Genomic DNA, 13267 nt, shown 5'->3' with positions numbered 1-13267 from the left:
GCGGCAGACTGTGTCCTTTGTACCGTGTGCAAATCCTTCATGTTTCAATAGATTCCTTTGTAAAAGTGTCTCTGTGGCTCCCACCACATATGAAATTAGGAACTATGTACGCATTTGATTTAAAAGAAAATGTCTCCTAAGTGAGGAGTGTGTGTCTGAGTTCATGTTTGGCTCACTCTTATTTGTCTCTACACACAATAGAAACAGGAAATATATATATATTTTTTTAGCAATTCATGTCTACAGAGAGAAAGATAGGACATGGAGAAATGAAGAGCAACAGAGAAAAGAAACTTTTAAGTTGTTGTTTTGTTTGTTTGTTTGTTTGCTGTGCTGGAGTACTAAAGGGCCTTGGGCCTACCCAGCAGGTGCTCTACCATGTCCCAGTCCTTTTTGCCTTACATATTTTTAGAATAAAGTCTTGTGGTTTTGCCTAGGGTGGCCTGGACCACGATTCTCCTATTTATGTTCCCTGAGTAGCTAGGATGACAAGTGTGCCACTGTACCCAGCTATTGGTTGAGATGAGGCCTCTCTAACATTTTGCCCACACTGGCTATAAACCTTGAGCCTCCTGATCTGCACCTCCTGAGTAGCTAGGATTACAGGAGTGAGCCACTGCACCTGGCTAGATGATTTTTTTTTTTTTTGGTAGTACTGGGGCTTGGACTCAGGGCCTTACTTCGATAGGGAATTACTCTACCACTTTGAGCCCCTCAAATTGTTGTAAAAAAAAATTACCACATGCTCAGTGAGACAGGAGGAAGATAAGAATGAGAGAAATAGTCAATGAGGCCTACACCTGCTATTCGTTAACAAGCATTCATTGAGTGCTTATTTCATTCATTTTCCTGTACTTAATTCTATATAAAACTTCCTAATAATTATGTGGTAGGTGCTATTTCTATCTTCATTTTACAGAAGAAGAAACTAAAGATAGTAATTTACCCAAGGTCACATAGCCACTAAGTAACAGAGTCTAGGGTTCAAATATAGACACTGTCTACTCAGTCCATACTATGCTATACTGCTCTGACAACCATATTCCCCACCCTTGTCTGAGTCCTAGCCTTCCCTTAAGAAGTTTCTAGTCTATAAGACAATCAGAGAATGGTGTAACAGGGTCATGAAGGTTGTAAGCATGGGGTGGTGCCAAGAGGGACACCCAACTAGCTTAGAATGAGAGGGAGGGGATGAGAGGGTTGATAAGGACCTTATAGATGTCAAACTGAGTTTCTCAATTTTAAAACCAGTGATATTTGGGGCTCGATAATTCCTTGTTGTGGAGTCTGTCCTATGGATTGAGGAATATTTAGCACCCTCTCTGGCCTGTACCCGATAGATATCAGTAGCATAACTCTCCACCGGCATGATGACCAAAAATGTCTCCACATTGCCAGTGTCCCCAGAATGACAAAAATTACCTTTGGTTGAGAATGACTGGTCTAAATAGGAGGTGGTGTCCAATCCGGAGCCAAGTGAGGAGTAGTATTTATCAGAAAAGAACTAGAGAGAGTCCCAGGCAGAGGATACAGTTCACACAAATGGCTCAAACTAGAGAAGCTGGCACTTCCTGGAAACTAAAAGCAACTCTTGGAATTGGATGTAAAGGATTAGAAGTGAGTCTGGAGAGACAAGCAGAATCATCATAAAGGACCTCCTCTCTCCACTTGGGCGTTGTTTCTAAATGCAAACAGAGCTAGCTATTAAAGAGAGATGGCATGATCAGACATGCTTTTTTTTCCCTATGAACAATGAATTAGAGAAGAACAAGATGGAAACCAGCCAAGACACTGTTTATACTTTCTTTGCATTCTGATCACTTTTTCTTTTATCCATGATTTCATTTAAAATTAAATATGTGACTGGGGATATAGCTCAGTACTTGCTAGAGTACTTGCTTTCACGTGCATGAGGCCCTGGGTTCAATCCCCAGCACCCCAAAACAATTTTAATTAAGTGTGCTTTTCATATGCTAAAAGTTCTTATCAACAAGAAAATGATGATGCCACCAATAGCAATAAGATCAAAGTTTATGAAGAGGCAATTCACTTTAAAAAAAATACAAATGACTAATAAACATGTGAAAAACATATTACTTTTTCAGTGATCAAAGAAATGCAAATTAAACCATGAAATCTCATTTTTTTTCCTTGTCATACAGACAAACAACATTTAAAATTGTAGCTGCTTCTTTTGTTGGCATACAGAGAAGCTATATTCTACATGGGAGTCATCTTGTTACTGCTTCACTTAAAGCAATCAAGAAAAATAGTAAACAAAAGTGAGTTTTGTAAAGAATTAAATGATGAGGACTGGAAATGTGGCTCAACTGGTAGAGCACCTGCTTTCCAAGCATGAAGCCCTGGGTTCAAATCCCAATCCCACCAAAAAAAAATTAAATGATGAATTATTGAAATGATCTATAAACATCCAGTAAGAAGCTAAATGACCACATGATAGAATAGTGTGCTTCCATTGGGAAAGATTTCATGGAACCCTAGTTATTGAGATGGGAAGTAAAAAATTGATAATATTCAGTATTGGTAAAAGACCAGGGAACAGGTGTGTTGTACTGGCTAAGCCCTGGGGTTACCAGGTCTCTGAACCCAAGTTTTGAAGTTAGGTAGGCTTGCCAAAAGTTTGGGAGAGAAGGGAGGCACCCCAATGCAGTCATCAATTTCTGGAACAATAATCACTGGACTCAGACTCAGGGGGCTAGCAGCAATCACTGTAAGTGCAAACTTCACAAGCAGCTTTTTAGAGCCCTGCTGCAACAGCAGGACATGTCATTAACATGTCCCATTTTGCTATTAAGAAACATTTCCATTTAGGATGTGTGAACAATCAAATCTGATTATGTTGGTTGATAAATGTTTTTGAAAATTTGTTTTGGTAAATAGGTCCTTCACACTGAGCACTCCCAAACAATACTATCAAGAGCCAAAATTATTTGGAAAAAACTGAATGGAAAATATGATCAAAATTTCTATCATCCAAAGATAACCATAATTAACAGAGTATATTATTCCAAGGTTCTTTACTTTTTGTCGTTATTATTTGTACTGTATTTAAAAAAAAAAAAAGCTATATTCTCCAACCCCAGAAATGAAGTAGCACCCCATTTTGGCAAGGCAGGATGTGCCCAACCAGCTCGCCTATCCTGACCCTCCATGGATTTTAACAATGACTACCACAACATCCGCAGCAATAATCCTCTTCTCTTTAATCCCAATAGGCAATGTGTGGCAAAATGTATAAAGAAATTGAAGTCTCTCACAGTGGTCCTAGACAGACAACAGTGCTGCCATCTTTATTGCCTCTTGTACACCATTCAATGAACAAATTATTCTTGACACATGAACATTCATTTCATCCAAGGCCCCACTGAATTTTTAACACTAATCTTAGGAAATATAATGAGATAACACCCAGATATCATTAAAGGTGTTGTGCTCTTACTGTTGTTTGCTTGGAAGATACTTTATTAGCCTCTCTTGCAAAGTTGAGAAAGCTGATCATTGAATATCATAAAAATGGAAATAAATTTCATTAGAGTGGACCAAAGGCCACTCTGAAAATGGAACTAAGTTATTCCGTATCTTCTGTTGGCATTTTACCTAATCTGCTTGGTTGTTAGCAAAGACTACATTCTTTCTAATTAATGTGGGTGGTGTTCAATAGTTAGCTGTGGATGGAGTCTCTAGATCTCTCCTCTTGACCTTTATTAGCAATGAAATTAAGACACAGGCCAAATTCTGCCACATGTACATTCATTCACTCAGCAAGCAGGCCCCCAAACAGTCCTACAACCCTGTCTGCAAGCTCAAAGAAGTTGCAACTCTCTCAGAACTTTTAGACCCATCAAAGGCAAACAAAACAAATCACTTAATGGCAGGTTTCATCAGATCTTGTAAATTAGATTCATGAGACCAAAATTTTCTGATGAGTGGCTGGGATCTTTTCAGAATGAAGACTCAGACACCATTCTAAAAGTTTTATACTGTTAAAATAGATTTCTAAGCCCCATACAGGCCTGAGTAGAGAGTCTCAACAATATTTCTGATCAATCCATAGACTTTAAACACAACTTTTTTCACTTATAAAAAATAACAAAGCCTCTGATGTTGGTTAGATATAAATTTAGCTGATGTCTACCCTGGCGTGTGGACTTCTGATTAGAAGCTTTCAAAACTGGGTACCTACCCCAGAATTATATGTTCCCTTTTTAAGTAAAAGAATGTCCCTAATACATAGGTCAAAATAAATTTAGACACAAATACACACACATCACATATGCTAACATGACTGGGCATTTGTGCACATACATACAGAAGTATATATTTGGAAGCTAGTGTCAGCCTTTCTATATCAAAGTACTTTAAAGTAATTTTAAAGTAGTACAATATCCTCATCATATTACAAAGACAAAAAGGTTTTAAAATCTAGATAAAAGAAAGAGGTAGGTAGGAAAAACTTAAACACCTCTTTTTTCATTTTTAGGGATGAGTTTTAAACTCAATTCATTTGAAATATGCCTGAATGCATTAGACACATAGGGAAATAATCCCACTATTAGTATAATCACTTACATCTGTCAAATGTGCCCTGATGTATAATACACTTTTCTTTATTCCAGGGGACCCAGGGGACCCAAGGAAACAAAACTGTAGATGAAATTTCAGAGGAAGAAGAAAGAATATTATTATCCAGTAGTGTATCCTATCCCAAACAAAAAATGATGCCCTCAAACTACTCACAGGTCAAACAATTACAACCCCATGAGGGATGCTCTAGAGACAACCAAGTTCAAAGGAAGAGTGAGGAGAAGCAACACGGGCACTGGGGAAAGCAAGGAGGGGAAGCCCAGGAGTCAGATTTGAGCTGGATCTTGCAGAAGAAGAAATTTGACTAGCAGGACAGGGAGTCTGACTTTACTCTTGGGTTTGTCAAATGGAGAAGATAGAGCACCTATCTCTCAGAAAAATGAGGATTAACAGAGAATACATTAAGTCCTGGCACATGGTACACATATGCAGGAATCCATCTTTCAAAATCAGGAAGCAGGCTGCCAAGAGCTCTTGACTAAGAGTCAGGATCCTAAATTCCAACCTCAGCTCTACCCTCCAGCTAGCTAAATGACCTTGGATTAGTCTCTTCCCTTCATTTCCACATGTCTAAAATGAAGTCACTGAAACCATTCTGCCACATCTTGTGAGAGTCAAGCAAGATCAAAGATTGGAAAACACATTGAAGAGTTAAGCCCTTTGCAAAGCAAGGCATTATTTTCATCACAAATAGAGTTCACTGTCCTGAGTCCAAGTAGGTTAAATGAGAAAATTCAGGGTGGAAGGACAGGAAGAGAGGAATCAAAAATCTGTTCTGTAGCAGAAAACAGGGAAACCTTCTGAGAAGGTGTAGGTAAAGGCTCAACCTTCAGGTCCCCTCCTCCACCTCCATTTGGAATGGTGCTCCAGGATTTTATAACTGAGCCATGGATGTGCCCCTTGGAGCCAATGCAAAAAGGAGGATCTCTCCCCACTGAAGTTCTGGCATGAGGTCACCCATCTCCCTCTCCCAGATAAAAGAGAAAACTTAGCTCTGGGGCTGGAGAGAACTAGGAGTCCTGAGGAGGGCTCTTCAGGGTAAGGAGTCAAAAAAAGGTGATGCCCCATGCCACTTGGCCTCTTCATCCTCACTTTAAACCAGATTTAAAGTGGACCTTTGATCAGAAGGAAGATTTCTAACTGAAAAGGCTGCTTTTCGGAAGCAGTTGGTGTCTCCCCTCAAGGAGCAGTCACTTTGAAACATTTCTAATTGTGGGAGAGTGTTTGGGCAGAAGTGTCAACGTTAGCAGTACCAGCTCTGGGCTCTGGCAGGTACCACGGACCTGGCTGGCCTAGTGGCTCATTTAAACAGATGCTTGAGACAAGAAAGCTAAGTCAAGTCCCAATGAAGAACAGATTCCTACTTACACTGTTGCATGACCAACAGAGCAACATTTATTCCCAGCATGAGACCATTATTGATTGTCCACTCATTCAACAAGCATTTATTGAGTACCTACTACATGCTAGCTCTAGAGAAGTCACTAGTCAGCAAAGATGGATAAGATATTGCCAGTGAGCTCTGAGATTTCAAAGTCCAATAGGGAAGATCGAAGTAAGCAGAAGACTTCAGAGGAGTGCATGCAGTCTAACTAGTCAATCTGTGAGTGGTACACAGGGGTAGGCGAGGCTGCCTAGCAGCACTTTTGGAACTTCACTGTGCATGCAACTCTCCTGCAGACTTCAGGCTCAGCAGGTCTGAGGTGGGGCCTGAGCTTCTGCACTTCTAATAAGCCCCCAGGAGAGGTTCAGTTGCGTTGCCTCTGGCACACACACCACACTGTGAGTAGCAAAGGTCTTAGAGGATGCTGACACCTGAGCCAAGTTTTAAAGAATGAGCAGATGTCAGGCAGGGGAAGGGGGCAGAGACAGCCACACAGTGCAATACAAAGGTGGGCATGGAGAGTTCAGGAAGCATGCATGCTTCAGTTTGGCTAGAGCAGGAGGATTTTAAATCAGGTGCACCTGGAATAACCCAGGCTGGAGAGGACAAAGGTAAGGCACAGGTGGACTGTGGGCCATACCTCAGCAATCAGACTTTATTAAAAAGATGGTGGGGACCATTAAACGATTTCTGAAGGGCCGGGCATGGTGGTGTACATCTATAATCCAAGCTAGATGGCAGGAAGCAGAAGTAAGAGAATCACAGTCCAAGGACAGTCCAGGCAAAAGTGAGAGAAGCTACCTAAAAAACAAACTAAAGTAAAATGGGCTGAGGACATGTCTCAAGTGGTAGAATACTCGCCAAACAATCAAGGCCCTGAGTTCAAACCCCAGTACCATCAAAAAGAAAAAAATAAACATTTTTCAGCCAGGAAATTATATGTTTAGACAGCATGTTTAAAAGACCTTTCAACTAGCTAGCAGAGTGGCTCAAGTGGTAAAATGCCTGCCTAGCAAGCGTGAGGTCCTGAGTTCAAACCCCTATACTGCCAAAAATATAAATATAAGACCTTTCATCTAAAAGTACATAGAATGGGAGGGAGAGAGACTAACAAGGAAGCTCTTGCTGCCTTATGAACAGAGACCAGTGAAATGAGGAAGCATCAGGCATATAACATCAACAGGTATATTTCCCATGGCTTCAAGTGAATTTTCCAAAAGTTCATTTACTTTGGACAATGGTGCCTCAGCATCCTCAATACATTTTAAAACACTTTTATCTAGTTTTCATAACATGCTCTAGCCCCTTTCACCCCATCTATCTCCCAAAAAGGAGCCAGGCACTGTGGTATGCACCTGTCATCCCAGCTACTCAGGAGGCCAAGGCAGGAGAATCACTTAAGCCCAGGAGCTCCACCATCTGGGCTACATAGTGAGACCCATCTCAAAAACAAATAAACAAAAAGAAAAAGCCCTGAAGGCCCGCCAGCTGTCCTCCTGTGCACACTCATACCATTCGGGCTCAATCCCACCTCCATCCTTAGCTCTTGCTGTCAGTTCCCCTGAAGGGACCAAGCCCCTCTCTACCCGCCCACATTCCACCATGCCTCCAGGTCCAGCGGTGACAGCCTCATTGGCTAAGCCCCCCCACACTGCCCCAGCCCCATTGATCTGCGTAATGTACTGTCTGCTTCATCCTAATTGTACTTCATCCCAGAGGGCCTGGTGCCTTCTATTGTCTTTTTATATTTCTTTTTGCTTTTCATCAAGTAGCTCATCTTTCATAAGTGCACCTATGGCATATATGTATGAATCAGATAAGAATAATAAAGGAAATCTGAGCCTCCTCCTCTTGGGTTCAGAAATAGTAGTCACCAAAACATTTGAAGCTCTTGTGTGCCCCTCCCTGGGGACCCGTGCTCTTTACTGTGGTCTCCCCTAACAACATATCCCAAAATAACACTTGAGGAACAAAAGCAGTCTTCCATATCTTTAATGTCTTCCACGGCTCTGGTCACAAGACTTTCTGTACTGAAAATCGGGGCATGCAACCAGCTAGTATAAGTCTATTTCTGAGGAAGTGGGAGAGAGGATTTTAAATCAGGTCTGCCTGGAATAACCCAGACCATAAGGTTGCTGTCACCCTTAGCATTTAGCAGACTACCCACCATGCAATAGGCTCTCAGTGAAAATTTATTTAATTGAATTCTGCTTTTACTTCATCTGGTGGGTGAAAGAGATTCTGGCCAATGTCAGGCATAAAACCACTACACTAAGCAAATGTCCATCCCCCTCCCAGAGGTGTTTATTTGCATCCATCGGGGTGGAAGAAGAAGTATTAGAACTTCTATTTGCATTTATTTTTCTCATTCTTTTTCAGGTTCTCATTTTTGTGGGTGTTTTACAATGGATACCGCATGTGTCGTATGCATATGCCTATGTACTATGTGCTACACGGTGTAACACAAAGAAAGTGTAGTATGGGGTCAAGTAGTAGCACAGTGTCCATGGTATTGAGGTATCAAACTCACCCCTAACTGGAGAGGACAGGAGGAAAGCAAATGAAAGCCCCAAACTGGAGTCTCTGGTGTGAGCTCCAAGGACTCATGCATTCATCCATTGGTCCATCTAATCAAATATTTTACCAATCTCTTCATGTCTCCCATGCTGTGTTACCCAAACTATATGACAGAGAGGCAACAAAGCAAGCACCATGAGAGACTGCTCATGCCCTGCCTTGTCCCCCTACCCATAAGCCTCAGGCTCCCATGTGTGACACTGAGTTGCCCAGAGTGAGCAAATACACACCCAAATATATACCCTCTCATAAAAGGATGAAGATGCAAGAGGTTGCAGACTCAGGCTCCTAATCCTGCTCACAAACACCTGTCTGTTATGCTGAGCTCATAGCAACTACTTAACACGGCTCTTCTATTCACACCAGCTTCTCCTCCAGCGCAGAAGGGAGCTGCCTTCCAAGCATGATGCATAGGAAGGAGGACCTGACCCTGTGATGCCTTGCCACTGGCTCCTAGAAGTTTGGGACTGCTCTCAGAAGGAGGAGGTCCCACACATAAGATAAGGGATGTGACCGGAGCTAGTGGTTCACACCTGTAATCCTAGCTACTCAGGAGGCAGAAATCAGGAGGATGGTGGTTCAAAGCCAGCCCAGGCAAATAGCTCATGAGACCCTATCCCAAAAAAAAAAAAACCCTTCACAAAAAAATAGGGCTGATGGAATGACTCATGTGTAGGCCATGAGTTCAAAACCCAGTACTGCAAAAAAAAAAAAAAAAAAGATAGGAATGTGGTTTAAAATACTCTCACCATGGAGCAAGGTGTCCTACTGAGGAACTGGCATTACCATGAATGATTCCCATCCAATGCCTTTGAAAGAGGGAAAGATGGAGAAGATGACACCAGAGAATGGGCCTCTGGTACCTAAACTCAAAAAGGCCTTGGAAAGGAGACTGTGGGCCACTGGGCCAGGGCAAGAATGTTGAACTTTCCAGTTTTGCCAAGGGCTATTTCGAACCCAGCACTTACCCACTAGCCTCAAAAATTCACTTACTATAGAGAATGTCAGTGCTGTAGGAAGATCAGAGGAGTACCTGCCCTTTACAGGAAGGCACCAAGATTCCAGAAGGTTACCATGACTCAGGCCAAGCTTGACCCCAGCCTCCTGACAAGTTCTTATTTAATGAGCAAATCTGGTGACAGAAGGGAGATAATAAAACTAGATGAAAAAGTTTCAAAAAACAAGTGCATTCCCTGTTCTTATGTGGTTAGCCACTTAGCTACACTTCTGCCCTCTGGGTTTTTGATAAAAACACCCAGGTGAGGTGGTAGTAGTGATTATTACCCTTTTCTATATCCCATCCCAAAGAGAAACTGCAACAATACCCTGTGGCTTTACCAAGAAAGTAAGACAAAATTGTGTCCTATCACAATTTTGAGGAAAAGACAAAAAAAAACATGCACTTGTACTTCCCAAGGATAAGCAATTGAAACGGGCACATAGTTACATTGAATCCTGGTACAAATACAGTTGGCTAAGTTTATGACAACTTACACAGGAATGATGACTTCAGTGATTTGACTTTCGTTAAATAATTCTACTTTAAAATGACTGATATTAAAATTGTCAAATCCAAATTGTGAGCTCTATTTCAAATATGCAAAGATACTGTTTTAATACACTGACTTTTGAAAACAACATCATATTTGCTATTTTGAAGACTGTTTCATATTGGATATAGAAACAATTCCTATCAACCAGTTCTAGAGAAGCCTGACTTGTCAGCAAGTCTGTTGTCTCCTGAGTCCTCTCTCCTTTACTTACAGATGGCTGCCTTCTCCATGTGTCCTCACATGGTTTTCTCCCTGTGTGTGAGTGTCATAATTTCCCTTCATAAGGACACTGGGCAGGAGGCATGACTCAAGGAATGGAGTACCTGCCTAGCAAGCATGAAGCCCTGAGTTCAAACCCCAGTACCACAAAAATAATAATAACAAATATTAAAAGGACCAGACTCAGAAATTAAAACAAACCCAGGAAGTGCCTGCCTAGCAAGTGCAAATCCCTGAGTTCAAATCCCAGTACCACCAACAATATCACCAAAACAAAAAAAAAAAAAATAGGGCTGGTGGCATAGCTCCAGTAATAGAGTACTTCCCCAGCAAGCATGAGGCCCTGGGTTCAATCTCCAGTACAGTAAAATAAAAATAAAAACATATCTGTAAGGACATCAGTTACACTGGATCAGGGCCCACTTTAATGACCTCACTGTACCTCTTTGAAGACCTTATCTCCACTTACAGTCACATTCTGAGGTTCTTGAATCTAGGACTATTGGGGGAGCGGTACTATAGTTTGAACTCAGGGCCTTGTACTTATAAGGCAGGAGCTCTACCACTTGAACCCTACCCCTCAACCCAGATGCTAGGCAGGTGCTCTACCACTTGAGTCATGTCTCCAGCCCTTAGGATTTTAACATATGAATTGGGGGACACAACTAAGTACATACATATGTATATTTCTACATATATTTTTAAGGTAGGACTGAACAGAGAGTACTGGTACCTTAATATATAGCCAACTAAGCATCTTCACCCTGTCCCAAAGTTCTCTGTAAAATCTGGTTATGATGCATGAGCCTGACCTCCCAGTCAAATTCATACACTTTCTTAACAGACATGATGGCGGTCTGTAGATTATAATCCAAAATTCACATAAAAAATAATACACACACACACACACACACACACACACACACGGCATTAGGATAATTTCCCTCAAAGGAACAGCTATTCTTTAATTCTGAACATTTTAAGACATCCAGAATCACTTTCCCTAAGCAATTATGATTTTACAAAATGTTGTCAAGACCATCACAAAGTTTTACTGCCCAGAAAGAACTAAATGCCTGGAGCTTTTGGGAATGATTTACTATTTGCTCTGAGATAAGTTGCCAAGTAAGATTTGTTTAGTAAGAACAGATCCATCCATAAAAGTGCAATGTCTGTTTGATTGTGAGGGGGAGTTTTGGTTTCACCATTGCTCAAGAGGGCTTGTTCTCAGAAAAAAATATATCTGTACGTAAATTTTCACTCTTTTGTGAACTCAAGGGCACTGCTATGCATTTGAAAGACGGTTTGGTTCCAACTTTCTCATTTGAAGTTTAACTCTCAGAAATGTTTCATAAGTGATCATAATAAAAATAATAGAGAACATTAATAGAGTATATTGTCTATCTGCTTTACCTACACAGAGCTTTTATCTTCTGAGTATTTGCAGCCTAATATTTATAATCATACCATCTCAGAAAACTCTGGGTTTTTGATTTTTGGGTTTTGTTTTGTTTTGTTGTTTTGTTTTGTTTTGTTTTGTTTGGGTAGAACTGGGGTTTGAACTCAGGGCTTCTGGCTTCCAAAGCAGGCCCTCTACCACACCTTGAGATAATTTTGCTCTGGTTATTTTGAAGCTGGGGTCTCATGAACTATTAACCTTGAACAGCAATCCTCCCAATCTCAGCCTCCCAAGTAGCTAGGATTACAGGTGTGAGCCACTGGCTCCCAGCCTCTGGATTCTTAAGAGAAAGAAAACACTGATAATGCATATTTGCCAGCTTTGGTTTTCAGAACTGATAAGTAATAGGGGCCAATTGCTGGCCTACTTCTGCCCCCTAGTGACAATAAGATATTGTTGCTTTGTGCAAAAGGGAGGCTGGGGAGCTAGGACCAGGGAAAGTGGCTGCACCCTACTTCCTCCTACTTTAGCAACTTGTTTCCCAAGACACCCAAGGCCCTCCAACTGTCCTTTCACCAGGTACAGAAAAATTTTAGATCCAATAAATTCATTCACAAGCTTCTCCCCAGGCTGTTTGCATTTTAACAAAACCACTGAAGTAAAAAGGCAATGCTAATTCCAGATAGGAAATCACCAATGGTAGAAATTTGGGCTTCAGGAAGATTCTCCCCCTGCCCCCCACTTGGGGTTTTGGTTTTTTGGAGGGAGTGATCCAAGACCTCTGTCTTTTTTGATAAATCACAGCTCCTGCTATCATCAGGCAGAAGCCCCAAGAAAATGTTTCATTTACTTCTCACCTCCATTTTCCACAGCTCCCCTCCCTGGATCCAGCTGGAAGGTTCAACCCTGGGTGGCCACTGTGTCCAACTGGCTTCTCACCCTGCAGACACGGAGTGGGTGGAAAACATGAGCAAAGAATGTTCTGGTCGGACTCCAACCACCCTCTCACAGCTGCTAACAGGACTCCCTGCTGCAGTTCCTCAGCAGGTCAGGGAGTTTTCAGGCAGGTAGCCAATCTCTAAGATGGCTTTACACTGGGGGAGGCAGCATTGAGCAGAGAAAGGCAGCAAGGAGGCCAGTGCTGGGGAGTTGTACAGGGGCCCTGGGCAATGTTTCTAGACTCTGGCGTGGGCTGGTCATTAATCAAGCCCTTTCCAAGAACTTGAAAGTGGCCTCTCCCCACATCGGGAGAAATGCCAGAGAGACACCTTACAGCTGGTGCCCAACTCCAATGTAGAGAGAACCATGAAGAAAATGGGAAGAATGCCGAGAGAGTGAGGGCTGCTTGGTTTGCCAGTCTCCTTGCTAAGAAGGCAAAGTGCCTTTGCAGACGCCAATTCATCATCACCAACTCGCCAGGACAGGGAGTCTAGTGGGCCGGAAGCTGTGAAGTGTGGATGGTCAAAGTCCTGATTTCAGTACAGGGTTTCTACTGTGTGTAGGGATGTGATATGGATAGACTCTGGCTTC

The 13267-nt window shown here is 41.9% G+C and overlaps 1 long non-coding RNA gene across 3 annotated transcripts in view; it reads right to left on the bottom strand.

Moving 5' to 3' along the window:
* LOC141414826 (uncharacterized) overlaps positions 1-13267 on the bottom strand; it is a 56586-nt gene that overhangs the window by 21226 nt on the left and 22093 nt on the right. The window contains exon 1 of one of the 3 annotated variants that reach the window (XR_012439713.1): positions 12595-12677. The exons of the other annotated variants lie outside the window; for them this stretch is intronic. This is a non-coding gene — a long non-coding RNA (uncharacterized lncRNA). Of the gene's footprint in view, positions 1-12594; positions 12678-13267 lie in introns of those variants that run through there. 3 annotated transcript variants of the gene reach the window in all.

This window comes from Castor canadensis, chromosome 12, assembly GCF_047511655.1.
Source record: "Castor canadensis chromosome 12, mCasCan1.hap1v2, whole genome shotgun sequence".
In the NCBI taxonomy this organism is placed as follows: Eukaryota; Metazoa; Chordata; class Mammalia; order Rodentia; family Castoridae; genus Castor; species Castor canadensis.
The sequence above is the reverse complement of the archived record's forward strand: the minus strand, read 5'-3'. Positions and strand labels throughout refer to the sequence as shown.